Genomic DNA, 21,487 nt, shown 5'->3' with positions numbered 1-21,487 from the left:
CCAATAATGTGAGATATAACACTGTGAAAGTTTTGGGGTTGTTTGTTTGGTTGTTGTTGTTGGTGGTTTTGGTTTGATTTGGTTTTTTGTGTGTGTTTTTTTCCATTTCTTTGTTTGTTTGGAATTTTGTTTGTTTGTTTATTTTCTTTTCTTTTTCTATTTTTTTTCCTCCTAACAGATGAATTTGTTTCCAGTTAATTTGATTTCAGAAACAAAAGAAAATCACAGTTTTGAAATGGAGTGATTTTCACACGTTAGGAAACTCTCTCATTTTATTTTGAGGGAGTTGTTTGTTGGTTATTTACAGAGCTGTCTTTAGTGGGAAACAAAATGTCCAGTTAGTCTATTTGCTTCTTTGAATTTCTTAAAGTTCCTGGAATTGCATCAGTTCAGTGATACTTCATGGGTACATACAGTACATTATTGGGCTACAACTGGTCACACAGCAATGTGTGTTATGGAGTGATTCAGAATTCCAGTGGATGGTGCACTTTGTCACCACCTCAAAGAAGTTGACTTTTTAAAGGAGATTTTATTTCCTGGAGGCAGCTGGAAGTTTCACATTTGCCAAAGGCAAACAACAAACCAGTAGTTCAGCAAATCTCGAACTGTTTGTTTAAATTTAAAATGTAATAAAATTAAGAAAAAAGAGAGACATATCAGGGAATCAGTTAGAATATATTTATTTATTTTACATACAGTCTACATCTTTGTGCACAGAGATGGGAGAATATTGTGTAGGGAAATACAGAAATAGGACGGAATATTTTGACTCCGCTTTGCACAGCTAAGTCAATAACATTTTGGATTTAGACAGGGAGTTTGACATTGTTGTAAATGTAAAACATGCAAAATGCAATCAACTAATGTTAGATACAATAAAAACAAAAAAAAATCAATCTGACTTCTGTAAGGTCTTATAAATCTCTTACACCACAATCAATTTGCCAGTGCTTGTATGGCCCTAAGCATCAGACAAGACTGCCATTTTTTCGTTGAAAAATAACTGTTTATCAGGGCCATAATTCCTGATACATATAAAATTGATTTCTTCTATATTGCAAGTGTGTTAGCATCTGATGACAAAGACATTATAAAAATCTCACTTCTCAGACACTGGCCACCAGTCTTTTTACTGTACAACTGAATGGTCTCTTGCCTAAGGCTACTAGCAGAGCTACTTCATGAAAGACAGATGAAATACCATCGAGAAAACATAGTCCCCACCTTTCCCATTCCTCCCACTGTGGAGCTGGTGCTTCTCACTGCGGGTGTTGCCTTTATGGCATGGCTACTAAACACAAAGATGGAGAAGTTGATCATCAAGACAGATTTCCTGCCAAGAAAGACAGCAATGTATGTAACCAGCACACCAGAAAATAATATGTGACCATGGAGTTTATAAAGAGAGTATTTTAACATAAATCTGACCTAAGGCACTATAGCAAAATTTAACTAGGCATTCAGATCCAAACTGTGCAAATAACATCTCTCTGGTGTCACAGGTGTGGAAATTGCATGTCATTTCTGCACTATGGGAAATAATTGGATTATTGTACTATAGCACTGTGCATATCAGCTGTTATTTGTTTTATTCTTTTATTGGAACTTAGGTCACTGTTATGGAAGATCTGCAACTCAGCAGAGGGAATGAAATAAAAACTAGTTTTGTTACCACATGGTTTGAGTCGTTGTACAACCAGTGCAAAGGGTCATACTTTACAGAAATTTTCCCAAAGAGATGAGCATTGTTTGGCAGCAATTTTATTTTGATTTATTTTCATTATTTATTTTTTAATTTACTATATATCTAATATACACAAAACTATGGACATAAATACCAAGTCCCACCATTATATTTAGTTATATAATTATTGTTATTATCAATCTGGTATTGTGCTACATATTTTACAAAAAATCTTAAGTACAATTATTTGTAATAATTTCTCATATTGCTTGGACAAATATATATAAAGAGCTGGTTACAACAAGCAACAAAAACAGTGAGAGAGTAGAAAAATATTCAGAATGCCTAACAAATTCAATTGTGGTTCCACACTGGTTTGATGAATGAATAGTAAACTTGTTTCCTTAATTTTTAGTATGCATTTTCTAATGTTTAATGAAAAGCAAATCGCTAAAACATTGTCTAACTAGGCACAGTGGAATAACATAATATGAGGAAGAAAACATAGTAGGAATCCAGGTGTCACCCACTCTATAGATCTACCAACTCGCCATATGCTGCTTTTTACCTAATGAATATTGGGGAAAGTGAGACAGTATAGCCAGATATGATAAATGAACTACCACACTGTAGATATATTTTATTTGGAACATTCTTCTGGGAGAAGAAAAAATTAAAAATAAAAAAAAAAGAAAATGCAACTTCTTATGCCCATTAGTCAGAGAAGAGAATCCATCTCGACCCATCTCCTATGTCTCCCTAGGACATATTCTAATCAGTGAACTTTTCATTATATATAAGTATATCCTTTAGTTGGAAAAGATGAACAGAGGAATGCCTAGCAGGGAATATGTGTGAGAGAGAACATTTAGCTTCTTATACCTTTAAAGAGGCATTCCCTGAAGCAGATATTTTGTGGTTTAGAGAATTTTGCTGAGAGAAACCAAGCAAACAAAAATTAAAGAAACAGAGCATCTACAGAGATTATATTGTACCAAAGCTGATGGGTTGTCTAAGAAAACTAAACTGGATGATAATGTCTTTTGAAGATCTACACTTTTCAGTTCTTGTATGACCTATTAGATAGAATATGAAACAAATCCACATGAGTCCAAGGAACAATCAGGTCTTTGTACCATTGCTCCTCTGACCAGCCCCAGAGCCAGTGCTGGTCTGGGTCTGAGCAGGAACATGCCCTGAATATTTTTGTGGAAGCACCCTGAGCATAAGTATGAATGAGTAACCTTTCCAAGTGATACCTAATGGTCAGCCTCAGATATCTTTTTGTGAATTGTAATTGCTCTCTTCCATTCCAGTTTCTTGTAGGGTGGAAGTGCAGAGTTAGGGGTTCTAAGAAAATCTTTGAAGACTCTGAAGACACTTTCTTGTGTTCCAAAGGGTGCTTTTAATTCAAACCAAAACAAAACACAAACAAACAAAAAAACCCAAACAAGTTAAAGGATGAGAGTTTAGAGGCCTTCATGGTGGGCAGGCCTTTCTGTTAACTTTATCAGCTTGCTAGGATAACTCCTTAAAAAAATACTAATCAGAAAGTAACAACAGGTGTTAAAATTCCTAAAGAGACAATACCCATCCAGCGGACAATGAAGCTGCTACAATAATAAATAAAGCTTCCCGGTTTAGTCAGGTTCTTTTATACTCAATCTGGAAGGCAGTCAGTGGTGAAGCTGTAACTGAGTTCTGTAATGTATTGTAAAAAAAATACTTCTTTATGTTACACACTAAAAAGGAAGACATAAAGTACATTGTGTTTTTGTAATGCTATACAGACTGAGAATTAAATGCCAAGAAATTTTTTCACTCATCCAAGTCAGAAAAATCAAAATAATAATGATAATCAGGGAAAAGCATAATTAAAGAAAAAAAAGTTCAGAGAACATTTGAGCAACACATAACTGTGCAGGTAAAAGAGAGATCATGTGAAAAAGGAACATGCATCTTCAAAGTAGCATGTAGTTAAAATGTATATGCTTAATCTTAGGTTACAGTCCTAAACACACCAGTTCAGCAGTTGTCTACTCTTTTATAATTGACAGATTGTACCTTAAAGCTTTATAAGTTACAGGGTGTTTTATTAGGACATTTCAGTTATGACAGAGATTAGCAATGGAGCATGTATCTCAGGATCCAGAAACCAGGACAATCTTCTTTCCTTGTTATCCAAGAGGCTTGATATAGTGGTCATACACAAAATGCTTTGAAAGCTCCCTCAAGGGATTAATCTTAAAACAGAAGGTAGTGACGAACAAATATTTATTTTAAAACTAAAGAACAGAGTAGTAACCTTTCTAGCCTCTTTAAAATAGCCTTGAGAAAATATTTCCTCAGACCAAGGGGATACAAAGTCGTATATCTCACCAGGAGTTTTCTAAACGTTTATAAAGAGGATATTTTGCAAGGGTTATTTTTAAATCCTCCTGTTAAAGCTGTATCACTGGATAGAAGTGAATCCAATGGTGAAAGTATGGAGGGAGTAAACATGAGTCTTTTCAAATGGAAAGTCAAAACTTTCACTTCATCCTCTTATGGTCATTTCTGTATATTTCCAGAGATATTTTTATGTAGAATAAGGAGATATTTCTAGGTATAAGCACCCATGATCTTTTTACTCTCAGGGTAAAGACCTGGTCAGGACTTACGAGTATCAGCTGTTCTCTGGGTTTTTGCCCAACTAATCTTGAATTCTCTTCTCTATAGCACCAATAAGAGTTTATATGTCCTGCACCAACTTCCTCACCACTCTTCTTATGCCACTGTCTGATAAGAAAAGATAGATTTGAATTTATTCAGATGGAAAAGGAATAAGGATTCCCATTCTTGAGAATGACTGCCTTATTGACTTGAATTGTGGTGCCATTTTGAGGTTCTAAGAGATGCTTGACATGTTGAACAGACCCACTAATAGGGTCAGAGATCAAAGACTCCATTGTTAAAATTTTCTATGATTTAAAGCTAAACAGTCATTAAAAAATAAAGGTTAAATCCAGTTCCTAAATGGATGGAAATGGAAATTTGAAAAGCAGATTCCAAACATATGATAAAGGAAGCTGTCTTTGAATATCAGAGAGCTGAATTCAGTTCAGCGGTGTCAAATACAAATTTTAAATAACAAGAAATATTTATAGGAATATGGAAAATCAAGGTTTCTTTCTAACCAAGAAGCTTTCAATTTACTGTTTAGCTAAGTAGGGTAATGAAGCAATGAAACTTTATACCTGAAGCTATTCTACTTCTAATTTTCTACAATGCCACTGGCATTGATGAGTTGCATGGTTAAAATTATCAGGGAAAACAAATTAAACATTACTTTAAATGGAGGCTAAGTGTACAATTTATATATTACACATCTCCAGCTATAGTTTTTAGCCAGGTATGTTCGAGGCTGCATTTCAGTTAAAATTGATCTCACTTTCATGCATATGTGAACCTATTATCTGTTTTAAAAATATTTTTATAGCAGTGACTCAAAATTGTTACACTATACTTCCTCTTGGCTATCTAAAATTGTTGGTGACCAAGGGAGCTGATCTGAGTTTGAACTTTTTAGCTTTGGAGATATTTTTCTGTGCTTGCCTTATTATTTGTTTAGCCCACTGGCATGAATAAGCAGAATTTTCCAGTGCTAGAAGCATATGTACCAGCAGAGAGAGCTTGCTCTTGTTGCTGAAAGTCAAGAAATAAGAATGACTATTCTCTGAAGGCTAGCTAGGTTTTTAATTATATTATTTTTCAAAAGAAAGCTGCAAGGCCTCGAAGTAAAATACTATGATGCAAATGGTAATCACAGAATTGTGGTTCTGTGTTATTTACAGATACGTCAACATTAATGGTGCAAGATCTTCAGATGTGTACTAATTACAACAATGCAGTCTGAGGAACTAGAGGAAGTTGCCAGCAGCCAAGGAATGATTAATGCTGTGGATTGAAGTCTGTACATGCGCAATCCTGAAAATATAAGAAATCTGATTGGGGGAGACCTTTAATTAAAATTTCTCCCACTGAGGAAAACAAAAGTCTGTTGTCTGTGTCAGAGCAGACCAAGGATCATTGCTTCACTTTTAAGACTCTGCCATCAACTCCTGCTTTAAGTAAGTAATCGTCAGTAGATATCAATCTCTCAATCAAGTGTTGACAAAACTGCACATGGAAATGCTGCCTCTGTTGCACATGAATTCTTTCAATTCTCTGATGTGTTTTCTATCATTCATTGTAAATGATGCCTTTAGGTAAGTGTGGTATCCATGAATTTTGCTAACATGGAGTTGTTGAGTTACTCTTGTGTAGTTCCTTTTCCCTAAAGAAAAGCCTGAAATTACATAGACAATCAAATGTACTTAAAAAGCATGCAGTTATTTGGCCTTCTCCAGCTGTGCCTCTCCTAGGGAGAGAATTTCTTCTCTGTTTCTTGCCACCAAAAGCTGACAGCCTGTTCTCAAAGCAAGTGAGAGAAAAGAGAAAGAATAAATTCAGGAACTGTGGAACGGAATCTGAGCAAAATTTTGATTGTCTGTTCAGCACGGTTGTAGTATGCTTTGAAAACAGTAGTAGTTTGGAGGCAAGAAAGTGAAATGGAAAACATTACTGACCTACTTAATGACCAGCTTAGCTTCTGCAAATCCCTCTTCAGACTGTGACAGCTTTTGCCCATTACTGATGAGGTGCAGGTTAAACCAGCTGAATCAGAGAAAAGATAACAGGATCTGTAGGCCTCATCATCAGCTTTCCTAATGAAACAAGTTTTCTGTTGCAGAAATCATATGTTTTTTAACAGCTCAAAACAGCACATAAATGTTAGATGATCAGGGCTTTCTTACATTTCTCTTCATTGCAGATTACTATTTACTGATGTAACTGAAAAAACATTTTTGTGCAACACTAGAAGTGTGGTAGGCGTTGTTTTGTTAAGCTACAGGCTCCAATGTAGTTGTATCATAGGACAAAAGAAATGTTATTAAAATTTTCTGCTTCAACAATGTATGAAGCAACAGCTTGAAGCCTGAACTATGCAAGAGTTTCTGTATAGCTGGCTCATTGTGACCTACCTTATATATGATGTCTGACTGAGTTATGCAGAAATCTTAATGCTAATAACCAGTTCTTTCTGTGTTCTTCTCATTCATGGTTGAATTCTACTGTTTTCTCTAGGGCATAACAAACCTTTTTCTTTTCCCAGAACACAGGATTAGATAAAATATTAATTCAGTGCCTGACTTTCCTGCTCAACTGAAGTGTGTATCAGTTCACTGTGGTTAGGAAGGTATATAGCCTGGTATATTGTAACTGTAGTGCTTTCCCAGGGACCTTCAGGAACAGAGTGTGTTTTTCAATGTCCGTTAGAAAAGTAAGTGCTCAGATCTATACTTCATTTCATTTTTATGCCTTGAATTTGCAAACATAGGTTTGTGATTGTGCTTTTGACTTGAATAAGAAAACCTGCAAATATTTGAACAATCTAAATTTAAAAACTCTATATTTTACATATTACCTTTTAAAACTAAAGACTTGCTTATCATAAATATCTTCTCATGTGGCAAACACGAACCAAATAACAAGAAGAATAATAAAAGTGCTTACAATTCTACCTCTACAGCAGGTCATAGGTTCAATGCCTCCTAATATTCCTTGAAAAGAAGATACTTTGGACACTCATTTTCAGACCTTTACAATGCTTCTTTTCTCTCTCTCCTTAAACTTCAAGAAATAAAGAACAATGGTATGTAGCTCTCTTCCCACCTTTCACAGTGACTGAAATAAAGTCTACTGTGATCTTGTCTTTCCCTCAAATCAGAGAGAATAATGCAACTTTTTTTTTTTTTTTTTTTAAATACTGCAAGCAATCTAGATTTGAGAAAATGTGCTGAACTGTAGCTGTCACTTGGAACTTAAAGTTTGTATAGATAATGACCAAGGTTTGTAAATCTTTCCTGTCATCTGGTCATTGAAAACTTACGGCCACTAAACACTTAAATTGCACCTTCAGGAAGTAAGAAGAAAAGGGGAGCTCTGGGAGTAATTTATAGAGGAAAGTGGCAATTGTATTATGTCTCTTCATTGCATAATGTCAGGCTGGCAACTGAGTCTCAGAGAATCAAGCAGTATCTGCTGCAACAGCTTGTGTTGACTCTCTTCATCCCAGAATGAAGCACATGCTCTTCAGCCTTGCTGCTAATCTGACGGTCTATGCCTTTGCGTGTGAGCTTGTGAGCTGCTTTTACCCATGCAGTCTAAGTTGGCTAATCTTGATATATTCCATTTGGGTAGAAAGATCATTACCCACTGAATATGCCAAACTGCCTGTCTTAAGAGAATGCAGTTTGACATTCAGATCTCAGCTGAGCTGGTAGAGGTTGCAGGTTATAAAATGTAAGTAACACAACAATAATCTGCATGTTGTTAAGAAATACAGAACAAAGGACTATTCTACTGTCATACTTAGTTTTCAGAGGGTAACAGTACATTTAGCTCAAATAAAGCACTCGTTCCTTGCCTTTGACAGATGAGAACTTTTGACCTGCTACTAGCTGGTGACCACTTGATATCCTGGTGCATGAATATCGATTTCTTTTAGCTCTGTGCAGTGTTGAATCTCACAAAAGGTTAATTTGATTTTAAGCTTTTATTGGAATCTCTGCTAAATATTGTGCAGAAGTGAGTTCTTCGGATTAATTATCTCTTAAAAGAATAACAATACCAGTTTTAAAAGTGTTGTTTTTAAATGTCAGACTAACATCCAGCACCTATTTTATAGAAATAAATATACTAGAACACCAGGTGTACTTTCACTATATCTGTTTTTCTATTTTCTGTTTTCTAAATTCTCCTAAATTCTTCATCTCTGCTTCCAGAGAATACACAGCCCACTCACTCCACCACTACCTAGTCATTGGTGCCCCTTCAGATCTTTTATATTCATGACACTTTCAGTCTTTTTGTAATGATGTGATCAAAACTGAAGACAGTATCTGTGGCATGTCATCATCCTCCAGTCCCTAATGATATAAAGATCTTTTCCACATGGTCCAACTATGCGATGTCTTGCTCCCAGTGCAGTCTTTCCAGGAAGCATTCTGCCAATGTAGAATTAATGTGGCATGGTTCAGACCTTGAGTTTTCTCTTTGCAATTAGAAAGGTATGAAAATATTAATTTTCTTTGTGTGACTATTGATATATAAGAAATTATAGTCTTCATGCATACAGAAATTCACTATTCTGTCTTATTTCTACTTAGATTTAGAAATAACATTGGGGGGAAAACCTTCAGTTTATGACTATTCAGTCATAAACTTCAGGGGCAAAATCTTCAGTTTATGACTATTTCAGGCATCCTGCTTCTGTTGACTTTGGCTTAAAAATGTTGTCTACACATCTGCACAAGGGACTGAGTCTCAAAAGCAGCCAACTGGCTGAATATCTTAAAGGAATAAATCCCATTGACATAAGTGTTTTCTTTCTGAAGTAAAGACCAGCAGACTATTACAATTACGTATAAAAAAACACTGCAATATTTTAAAATTGACTGAAAAGTGTTCCTGCTGAACTGAGAATCAAAAGCATTTGTCCCTCCCCTCCTCATACCTCCTTGTACAAGGTTTGAATAGTCTGATTTTGTGTATGAAGGTTCCAGGGGTTTGGAAGTAACAGACTTTATTGCCATAAGCACTGGGAAAGTTGTAAGGTTGCAAAGCTTCTGGCCTGTCTGCCACTTCTTTGACTGAAGATTTCAGGCTGGCTGGATCTGTACTAAAATAGGTGCTATTACATTGGTAGTATCTGAAGGCTTTGATAAAGCATCATGAACTCATTAAACTAGGGGTGCCCTCATATTTATGGCGGAAACAAAATAGTTATTTTCACACAGAAATTACAAGGAAGAAAGGAAGAAAGAAAAAGAAAAGAAAGAAGGAAAACCAGGTTCAGTAATATATCTTGCCTGCTCCATGTATTAATAGCACACAGCACCAATTCATCTTTTTTTGAGGGGATTGCCTTATTCTCTTCAATGGTTCCCAAAAGGAATTCATCAGAAAGCTAACACAGGCTATTAAGATACAGAGACTCTGTGTGAGCTCTCCACATGCATCTGAATCATCCCAACTCTCTGGTGGGTATAGTGCATTGTGCATGACAAATAATTTTGTGTTAACTGGGACCTACTAAGTCTGATAAATTAGATGTATTCAAGACACTTGCCTTGGGGAATATGTAAAATATAATATGTTTTTAGTATTTTTGAAAATAATTCCCAGTTCTCAAAACTCTGACAGAACAATTTTCTCTAGTTTTCTGGCAACTGGATGTTATTTTCAAATGACTCTAGCTCCAGAGATGCCAAATGGAAACAAGAAAGCACAAATTTATACCTTTATACCTCAGGAAAACAAACAAACAAACAAACAAACAAAAAACAACAAAACAAAACAAAAACCACAAAAAATGCTAAAAATAACACATAAACCAGAGCTTACTCTTAAGGCCCCACAGCCATAACAATATGCTTGACCAGCTCATAGCTTTCATTACAATCTTCCCAGAAATGGAAACGTATCCTTAAGTTCACTGCAGTGTAACAGATCACTCAATCAATCTAGTCTTGCATTTTTGTGTTAAGATTAAGTTATATAAATCTTGATCTATCTGTTGTTATTTTAGCCACTACCATTAGATATTTTTAGACCTTCAGAGATACTTATGCTCATAGGAAGCCAAATAGGCCCCTTGTATTCCAGGAGGAAATAGCTGGTGATTTACTGAGCCATCTGGATCCTCACAAGTCTATGGGACCAGGTGAGATCCATCCTAGCGTGATGAGGGAGCTAGCAGAAGAACTTGCCAAGCCGCTCTCCATCACTTCCAACAGTCCTGGCTCACTGGGGAGGTCCCATATGATTGGAAATTGGCCAGTGTTACCCCAGTCCACAAAAAGGGCTGCAGAGCTGACCTTGGCAACTACAGGCCTGTCAGCCTGACCTCGGTGCCTGGCAGGGTTATGGAGCAGATCATCCTGAATGGAATCACACAGCACCTTCAGGATGGACAAGGGATCAGACCCAGCCAGCATGGGTTTAGGAGGGGCAGGTCCTGTCTGACCAACCTGATCTCCTTTTATGATCAGGTGACCCAGCTGGTGGATGAGGGGAAAGCCGTGGATGTGGTCTATCTGGACTTCAGCAAGGCCTTTGACACTGTCTCCCATAATATACTCTTGCAAAAGCTGGTAGCCCATGGCTTGGACAAGTGTACTCTACGCTGGGTTAAGAACTGACTGGAGGGCTGGGCCCAGAGAGTGCTGGTGAATGGGGCTGCATCCAGCTGGCGGCCAGTCACTAGTGGTGTTCCCCAGGGGCCAGTGTTGGGTCCAGTCCTGTTTACCATCTTTATTGATGATTTAGATGAGGGGATTGAGACCATCATCAGCAAATTTGCTGATGACACCAAGTTGGGAGGGAGTGTCGACCTGCTGGAAGGCAGGAGGGCTCTGCAGATGGATCTGGATAGACTGTAAAAATGGGCTGATTCCAATGGGATGAAGTTCAATAAGGCCAAGTGCCAGGTGCTGCACTTTGGTCACAACAGCCCCCTGCAGTGCTACAGGCTGGGCGCAGAGTGGCTCGAGAGCAGTCAGACGGAAAAGGACCTGGGGGTACTAATTGACAGGAAGCTCAACATGGGCCAACAGTGTGCCCAGGTGGCCAAGAAGGCCAACAGTATCCTGTCCTGTATCAAAAATAGCGTGGTCAGCAGGACAAGGGAAGTGATCCTTCCCCTGTACTCTGCATTGGTGAGGCCACACCTAGAGTATTGTGTTCAGTTCTGGGCCCCTCAGTTCAGGAAAGACATTGAAGTGCTGGATCGGGTCCAGAGAAGAGCAACACGACAGGTGAAGGGACTTGAAAATAAGACCTATGGGGAGAGGCTGAGGGAGCTGGGGTTGTTTAGTCTAGAGAAGAGGAGGCTTAGAGGTGACCTCATCACTCTCTATAACTACCTGAAGGGAAGTTATAGCCATGTGGGGATTGGTCTCTTCTCCCAGGCAGTTAGCAACAGGACAAGGGGGCATGGGCTTAAACTCTGCCAGGGGAAATTTAGGCTGGATATTAGAAAGAAATTCTTTACAGAGAGAGTGGTCAGGCATTGGAATGGCCTGCCCAGGGAGGTAATGGACTCGCCGTCCCTGGAGGTTTTTAAACTGAGATTGGACATGGCACTTAGTGCCATGATCTAGTAAACGGACTAGAGTTGGACCAAGGGTTGGACTTGATGATCTCTGAGGTCTTTTCCAACCCACTCGATTCTGTGATTCTGTGATTCTGTGATATCTTCAAAAGTTTGATTATCACAGAAGCACAGAATGTTAGGGATTGGAAGAGACCTTGAAAGATCGTCTAGTCCAATACCCTTGCTGGAGCAGGAACACCTAGATGAGGCTACACAGGAATGTGTCCAGGCGGGTTTTGAAGGTCTCCACAACCTCCCTGGGCAGCCTGTTCCAGTGTTCTATCACCCTCACTGTGAAGAAGTTTATTCTCATATTTAAATGAAACCTCCTGTGTTCCAGCTTGCACCCATTGCCCCTTTTCCTATCATTGGTTGTCACTGAGAAGAGCCTGGCTTCATCCTCTTGGCACTCACCCTTTACATATTCATAAACATTAATAAGGTCACCCCTCAGTCTCCTCCAAGCTAAAGAGACCCAGCTCCCTTGGCCTTTCCCCATAAGGGAGATGTTCCACTCCTTTAATCATCTTTGTAGCCCTTCACTGGACCCTCTCCAGCAGTTCCCTGTCCTTCTTGAAGTGATGGGCCCAGAGCTGGACACAATATTCCAGATGTGGTCTCACCAGGGCAGAGTAGAACAGGAAGAGAACTTCTCTCGGCCTACTAACCACCACCCTTCTAATACACCCCGGGATGCTATTGGCCTTCCTGGACATAAGGGCACAGTGCTGGCTCATGGTCATTCCGTTGTTCACCAAGACCCCCAGGCCCCTTTCCCCTACACTGCTCTCCAAATGTGTGTTTGGAAAAAATGACTGAAATTAAAAAGCTGTTGCAAGCAAACTGGAAAATATTTCCAAAATACTCTTAAAGACAGTCCCTCTTACTATCTTCTTAAATAAAAAATCTCTCTGCTCTATCTCTTATTTATTTTCTTCTCTTTTTCCTTTATTTTCATTATTCTTGGAAGGAAAATGACAAGCAGACATTAAAATGAGTATATAAATTTTTTCTAAAAATGGCTAATTGTAAAGACTTGTAGATATCTGAAAGGTGATTTCTTCAAGAAATGTGGCTAAAAACAAAAAGATGATTTTAAACCCAAGCTTTGGGACTTGATATTTCAGTAGATTTTTAGTGAGCATTAAATACTCTGGATTGTGTATAACCCCGTATTTCACGTTACAATATCTATTCTTCTCTTCCAGAAGATATTATAATTTAGTGCCAGTCTAGTGTTATCCCACTACCAGTTAAGCTATAATAACATCTACAAATAGATGTAAATCAGTGAAATAATAGTTATGGACTGATTTTTGTTATGTTTTGGGTTTTTTTTTCTGTAAGTGCTGTGTTGTCATTTTTGGTACTCCATATCAATGTCTGGGGTTTTTTTAATATTTATACTTTTGACTTTATTTTATTTTTTGTAACCTGTAGTAACAGAAGTAATTAAACCTCAAGATTCTTTCATTGTCCTCCAAGACTCTTTCCGAAGTCACTTGGAGGAAGTTCAGTGTCTTAAGTATTGCCATAAAATAGCTCAAGTTCAAAAACACAGAGAAAGCAGATTTTCCAGGTAAATTCTGAAAGTTTAATCTTGAAAGTTTTTATTATTTTTCAGCAATTTCAGTCCATCTTTTACTGTTTTTCAAAAATTATTACTGATATATCAACAAACTGTAAAACTACACACTCCTAGTAAATGTAAAAAATAGTCTGTATAATACTCCTCTCTTGGTAAATCTGAATTGGCTGCAGGCAGCTTTTCTCCCAAGTAGACCTCATAAATTACCAAAATACTTACATGGACAACAACTTTGTTGCATTATTAGGAAGAGATGGGAATCTGAACTTGATGAATATGTTCTCATGACATGAACATATCAAGTGTTTGACTTAGCTTGCCCTTTATTTGAGGTAATGGGATGTGTACCTTGCCAAATAGTAGGTGGCTAGTATGAAAAATATTCTCACATGGAAACCTTTCTCAGACCTTAACGTATTTCCAAGAGCTGCTTAAACATCCACAATTTCATGGTCTAAGCCTTGCGTATTTCCACCAGGCAGATCTAATTGACACAGGGCTTCAGATGGGAGACAGACAGCAGGGAGTGGTACCATACACTAAATGTACAATATTGAGGCCTGAAGAGAGAAGAAAAAGAGAAAATGAAAGAGTTATAGTCAGAACACTGTGACATGCCTCTCTAAGATGCTAGTAGCCCAGTTCTCCTGTCTTTCACCCTGATATGAAATATAAGTAACTTCACTGGGATATTAAAACAGTGAAAAGCATGACATAGGCATGTCTTCACTAGGAGTGAGAGCCAGTGATAAACACTCACAGGCCAACATCCTGCTTTAAGGTTCCTCTTACCTAAAAATTCAGACAGCAAAACATATTCAAGTTACTCATCTTAAATGATGCTACATGTACATGATGTATATAACATAATGTTACATACTATATGTGGGGTTTGTTTGAATGGCAATAAGCAAATTTTCACTTGCAACATTTTTCACTGAGTGGAGAGGAATTTAGTTAACCATCTCAGTACATGGTGATAATTGTGAAAAGGCATGAGAATGTTATCATTAATGGTATATGACTGGTATTGGTGGAGCATGGCTTAAAAGGTTGAATTTCACTGGAAACCTTTGTTGGAACTCAGTTTTGAAAGTCTATTTATTTAAAGTATTCAGACTGCTTAAATAAGATTACTAACCCTTTGCGGAAAAGTAAAATGTAACTTTTAATTACCCTATTAAGGTGTCTTGCACTCATCTTACCAACTGAATTTTGTGACAAAATTCTTTAGTGTCACAATGGCTTTACTGTATTTTAAAATTTCTCCTTTTAATCATTCTGCCCTATTCTTCTAACAACTCCAGAAAATTTAGGAAAATATGAGAAAAAGGATTGTATTCCCTAGACATATTCATTTTTTTTATGTGACAGAGTTACATTTATTTAGAGAGTATGGCCCAGCCACTTGACCTCTCACAGATAGACCTTGAGGTTTACGAGCCAAAGAGAACAATTGACAACTCAATTGCCCATAATAAATTAAAAGCAAATTGAATTGTTGTAATATGCCTTTATATTATAGTCAATATTTCCAACTGCTGTGTTCCAACTAAAGTTCTGTTATATTTACAGTATAGTCTTTTATGACAAAAGTACTACTCAACTCTTACATCCAGAGCAGGCACTGTGAGGAAAAATACAATAAAACATAAAATTCATAAAAATAAAAATATAAAGTTTCAGGGTAATAGTCATAATAGGCTAGTACTGCATATGATGAAAAGCATTATCTGTGCCCTTGGAACATATCACAGCTATGCAAGACATTAATAACTTCATGCGTGCTTCCTTATGATATACAATGCATGAAATAAATCAAAATGATTTTTCTGTGATAAAGCCAGCTATATTATACCTAGAGGTAGTCAATTAAGAAATAAGACATGACACTGGGTATATTGCACTAATTCATCTTGAGCTCAGTCATGAAAGGTATTGAGTTATCTCTCTCAAGTTTTCCCCCACCCACACCCAAGACTGAAGCTGAAGCTGTTCAGTACCTCACAGCATTAAGCCCCTATAATTTACATTTTTATCTGATGTATTCTGAGAGAATTTTTCCAGCTACTTGGGTACAAGCTTCCATTCAGTGGCTGGTTTTGAGTGCAAAATTATGAATTACCTTCAAAGCATTAATCACTCATCTTTAAGTTTGGCCCGAGCTAGAACTATATATTTCTCAAGAATAAATAATGTTTAAATACAGTTTGGCTGCTTGTGTATAGCTACTGGAATACTTGTAGTTCCAAGTTAAGGGAGTAAAGATATATAAAACCAGAATAAGTATGTCGGAGACTGTTTACCTCTTTTCTAAATAATCTCTTTTCCTGATTTTTATTGACATGTATGTACATTATATGACTGCTGATATGTACAGCTTACCTTGCCTTAAAGCTGGGGTGAAACTGGATCAGATCTCATTTTACCAGAAAGGCCTGTTTCAATAGCTAAAGGGCTAGAAAGGACCATGGGAATTTGTCTGCAGGAAAAGATGTACCAGTGGACTGAACAGAAGACAGCTGCACAAATATCCCTTTATGATTTAATAAAACCATGGCTATATGGACTGTGCAGTTTCTTTTGTTTTTTCTCTCTTTTCTCATTTTAGATGGGATGTCCTCCTATTTCTGGATGGAGATGGGTCTCAAGTCCTTTTAAGTTCTAGGTTGTGTGATTCTGCACCTGCTCATGTAGTTTATAACTTCTACTAACCAAGCTGAACCTCACATACCGGAGCTCCTTGGCTACAGCATGGATGATGGTCAAAAAGACTTTTTAGATGGAATGAAGTTTTACTGAAATCCCTAAATATCATTTGTCTATTCAAGCAGCTGTAAATGCTTCTATTTCTTCTCATTATTGATAAACTTTTCTACAAATGGCCTAACAAATTAGATTGGAGAAATCTTATGGCAGTGACCAGAACACTATAGAAAGTATTTCTTGCTATTGTATTCTGTTTATTATAGATATGAAAGTCTCGTTATCAGACTGAGAGCAACTAACAGTTAACCACAGAGAAGACACAGAGATAGGGAGGAACCCTTACTTAGGAAAATGACTGTATGTTTGCTTTAAAGTGTGTGCTTAAGTGCCATTAAATATCTAAAGGAAGATCACTGTGCATGAAAAAGTAAATGTCACCTGTAGGTTATATAACAATATGTAATCTTACAACCCATTTTAACAGAAGACACCCAAAATGTGAAATACATCTCATAGCCCAAGCCCAGAGAAGACTGACAATTAAGCTTCTGTAAAAATTATCTGTATTTATTACATACTAAGTTAAAATAGTTACATATATATTGAGCCTCTGAGACAATCACTATGAAAGGAGTGTGCATAAAGGAATCAGATTCCTAGGTACAGAAATGTTTTTCTTATGTTCAGGCCTTCTTAAGGTGGTTTAGAAGTCTAAAGACCTCAACCTAAACATACTAGTTTTCACTTTTCTTCACTGCGTAAATTGAAGGCGTTATAAAGAAGTGTTTGGATATCTCCTCCAAACATGCCATGAAAAATTCCATCATCAACATCCCATTAACATTTTTTATGCTCAGTTTACAAGGCTAGTTAAAAAACTTTTAGTTGAAAAAAAATAATTATAGATGTCTGGAGTAAATTTGCGAGAATAATGATGAATTTGCATGTTGCCAAGACATGCATTATGGTACCACAGAAGATACTGTTAATTACCAGATTTTACACTTATTCAGTAGGCAGAGAAACTGTGTTTCAGCCATTCAAATGTTGCCCATTTATGCCAGCAGGAAATACAACCCAAGTCCCCATGCTACTGAAATTCTTGCAGCAAGTGATGATATGTAGTTTAAAAAGAGAATTACAAGTTCATTAGGCAATACTGCCTTTACATCTCAGAGATCAAAGTTGCAAGAAAGAGCTGCAGGCCATGCCAGCATTGCTATTTTGCTTCTCTCCAGGCCCTGTGTGATCTTATTTTCTTTTAGTGCTCTACTGTACTGATGAAAAGATAAATCTCTTGTCACTTTCTTTTTAATGCAAAAATAAAGAAATTTCTAGTGCCACCTGTTGGTATAATGTTGAAACACTTAACAAGAAAATTGGTTCACCACATGTAGGATAAAAAGTGGAAAATGTGACCTGTTGAGTATCAGAGGAGGAAATAATCTGTTCACTATGATTTTTTTTTTTTTTTAATTCTGTCTTCTTTTTTGAAAACAAGTACTTTAAGTACTTAAAAAAGGAAAAATAGTTCTGATCCATTGCTTAGCACGAACATAAATCCTCTCCTGCATCACAAGGTATTTAAGGAGTAATACTGGAGTTAAAAAATAAGTCAGATCATAAGTTCAGTTAAATTAGGCTAAAATAGAACCAACATAGTTGTTGATAAGACGGGTGAGAGGAGGAAAACACAGGAATTATCAATGCAGGAATATTATTAGCAAAAGAATGAAAAGTCATAAGGTGTTACATAGAGGTTGGTATCTATTTTTTTGACTTCTTGCTGTAAGATATTTCTCTGACTACAGAAAGAGCAGACAACAAAATTCAAAACAGTTACAGAAATTAAGGAATCATTAGTATCTTGCTAGGGATTCATCACTCCAAACCACTGCTGTTTTTAAGATTCTAGTTATAACAGTTTTTTTTTTTGTTTTGTTTTATTTTGGTTTTGTTTTTGTTTGTTTTTTTTTTTGTTTGTTTGTTTGTTTTTTTTTTGTTTGTTTGTTTTTTGTTTTGTTTTGTTTTGTTTTGTTTTGTTTTGTTTTGTTATTTCCTTAGAGTCAAAGCAGACACAGTGCCTTATCTTTGGATGGAAGGAATTACCTTCTTGCGATAACTATCTTTCTCCATTGACCACAGAAGACTAGATTACTAGCTTAGACTAACTGAGATAGCTTATGGTAGATGTATCCTACTGCTCAGATGCAAGGATGAGATTAAAAACAAAACAAAACACTTCACCTTCATTGAATAAGGTATTTAAGTATGTGCCTAGGTTCAAGAATGGGAACAACACTACCAAAGTCAATTGAATTGTTCATTAAAGACATTGTCAGGGAAAAGGAAATACTATTGACAAAAAGTTTCAAATTGTTTTCATTTAATGAAATTAAAATTGAGCTCTTTTTCATTTTCTTGAAAACACTCATGACATGTTGATCAATGTACTTATAAACAATTATTAAAATATTTACTGAAGTCTGTTCTTATTAAAAAAAAAAATGAAAATCAGCCATTTAAAAAAACCTTCCTTTGATTTCTACAAATATTGATTAAATTTTGAGGTAAAAATCATGATAATCAACATATCTGAAATAAATCTATACTCACACAGGGTAATTTGTGTAGAGCCAAAGCCAGATTTTAATGAAGGAAATTTTTGTATGAGACACTTGGGTCATCCCTATATCATCTATCTATACTCTTGAAGCACAATGGTAAAGCCAATTAATAAATGTTTCATCCATTCAACCTAGGAAAGTCAAATGGGAATACACACAGTATGTTAGGAGTTTAAATTCTGCCTTCATTTTTTCAGCCCACTTTTCATAAACCAGCTCTGTCCTTTGAGCCTCATTGAGATTTACCTGGTCACCTACTCCTGAAATATAGTGATTCTTCTAGTTACTTAAAAAATCAGTGTCAGAAAAGGAGCAAATGAAAAAGTATTACCAAAAGAGGCAAATTTATAACAGAGAACATGAATTAACAGAAACCCCCAGGATGCAGGTGGAGAACACAGGTCAAAAAGTCAAATTGGAAAAGTAGAGAATGAGAATCAGACTAATAGAAAGAAGTAGGGCTGGACAATAACAGCTTGTTGTGTCTTCTGCTAAAGTCAGTGGCAAAAGTCTTATTGCCTTAAAAAGGAAAAGATCAGACTATCTTTACAGCCTGTGTTTATTCTGCTGTTGAGTTGGTATTCATGCTTCTATTTAAGTCGAAGTCCATGATGTAGTGCTTCCTTCATTTTATCTAGTGTCTCCTCCTCTGCATTCCTCTGTGCTTTTTTTTCCTCTGCATGGATGCTAGCTATGCTGAATTCAGTTACACTGGTGCTTGTATATTTGATTAAAAGATAGTTGTCTGAGTTATTTGAAGTTGTGCTAGGAGAAAGACTTCATCGTTCAAGGGTTATTATTACTCTGTCTCACGCTCTATTTCTCTCTTTCTCTCCTAAGGTACTGCAGTGCCTATAATGAAGTGAATCCAAATGACTACTTTGAGACTGGCAAAGAACCTGACATGCACACAAAATATTCTTTTAGCATTGGTCTGAACTAATAATCCAAAGGGATTTTCTATTTCATTTATGGCATTTGATTCTCCCAGGTGTTTTTCTCCTAATGTGATTGCACTGATGCAAAATCAGAAGTATTGGTAAGAAGGCCAGCATGATTTCAGTCTGCAGGATTTCATAAAAAATTCCATAGAAGGCTTAACCCACCTCTGGATAGTAATGGGCGCAGTCTGATGGAGTAGTAACAACACAGAAGGCATTAGCATCTGCAGGGAAAAATCCCTCCCATGTCCCTTTTTTCACCATAAAGATGCAAGAGGCTGTGGGCTTCCCTCAGTGGCTGTAAGGGAGGTGTAGTGGTGTGGCTGCTTGGCACTTAAGTTTCTCTTCCCTTCATACTGATCCAACTGTCACAAGGAACAGGTAGGTTAAAGCCTCTGCTATGAAGTACTAAATCAGATTATGATATTTTGTCAGTAAAAGAAAGCTTAGGGATAAATTCACACAATTTAAGGTTTTAATAAAACCTGTGAAACTCAGGATGACATTTAGAGTTTTCTCCTTTTTTTTTTTTTTTTTTTAATCCACTAAAAAGTAAAGCTAGCAGAGAAGCTGGAGTAGGGATATCAGCAGATCCTGGCAACATTTCCACTGGAATGGGCTGTATTTTTTTCTTTTATGTTTGATCAGTATTTTTTCCATCCTCCAGCACTTGTCGCTCAGTCTTTCCATCAGCCTTCCTCATACTTCTCCTTGCCCTGTCTCTTACATCTCTTTAAAATTAAATGCTTTTAAAAACAAAACAAAACAAAAAACATTTCCAACAAGTCAAGAAGGCAACATGATGTGGTTTCAGGTGAATATAGCCACCTTTTTGTACATTTTGATTTTTTCTCCTCCTTCCTTGCAACCGCTTAACAGGTAAGTTTCAGCGCTGGAGTGATGACAATGGTTCTGTGTTGGATGACACGTGTGGATTTGGGCATGCTTTTGAAACCAAACTGTGACTATTGATTCTGGGTAGAAGTATGTCTATAGCTGAGGAAAGGCTTTTCAGCGGTCTTGTACCTGCAGTTTTGAGTGTGTAACTGTAACATGGGAAGGCTTAATGTAAGGAAAGTTAGGAATGGTACAATTCTCAGCTTGGAATGTTGCTAGGACTATCAGCTTAAGCCACCTCCACCCCACAGGAGACAGTGTGGGTATACCGCTATCGGAGGACGTTGGCCTTGTTAGCAAAAGTACAGAATAACATAACCACAGAACTTGGCACAGGACCTAACCTGAAAGCATCCAATTGTTGGTTAACTTCTCCGTGTCCATAGAAAGAAAAAGCACTAAGCAATAATAATGCAAGACTAATTGTCATGATGGACAGTTCTGAATTTAATTAATTTTTTTTTTTCCCCACTGAAGAGGTTGTGTAAAATATAAGCACAATCCTACTGGAAAGCTGAGCACAGGGCTATCCACATTCAAGTCCTCCATAATCTTTAAAAAGATATAAAAAAAGATGTCTAGATCACGCCTTTACCAAGAAAAGTTGGACCAGATAATCCTTGTGGTCCCTTCCAACCTGGTATTCTGCTGTTGAATTTCAGCTGTTTTTCAATATGTTCTAAAGCTAGGCTTTCTGACCCTGTCCCTCTGTTGTGCTGACATACAGTGCAATAGGCAAAATAGGTTAGTCTAGATAATTAGGAGCAAACTATTGAGATAACATTGCATGCTTTTGAAGGT

At 36.9% G+C, this 21,487-nt stretch overlaps 1 long non-coding RNA gene across 2 annotated transcripts in view; it reads right to left on the bottom strand.

Moving 5' to 3' along the window:
* Window positions 1-679: 679 nt before the first annotated feature.
* The window catches only part of LOC110356266 (uncharacterized), a 43,110-nt gene continuing 22,302 nt past the window's right edge, over window positions 680-21,487 (bottom strand). For both annotated transcript variants that reach the window (XR_010471246.1, XR_010471247.1), the window contains 2 exons: window positions 13,921-14,072; window positions 680-1,336 (listed from right to left, as the gene is read on the bottom strand). This is a non-coding gene — a long non-coding RNA (uncharacterized LOC110356266). The remainder of the gene's footprint in view (window positions 1,337-13,920; window positions 14,073-21,487) is intronic.

Source organism: Columba livia, chromosome 3 (genome assembly GCF_036013475.1).
Source record: "Columba livia isolate bColLiv1 breed racing homer chromosome 3, bColLiv1.pat.W.v2, whole genome shotgun sequence".
Classification (NCBI taxonomy): Eukaryota; Metazoa; Chordata; class Aves; order Columbiformes; family Columbidae; genus Columba; species Columba livia.
This window is presented reverse-complemented; position numbering and strand designations above follow the sequence as displayed.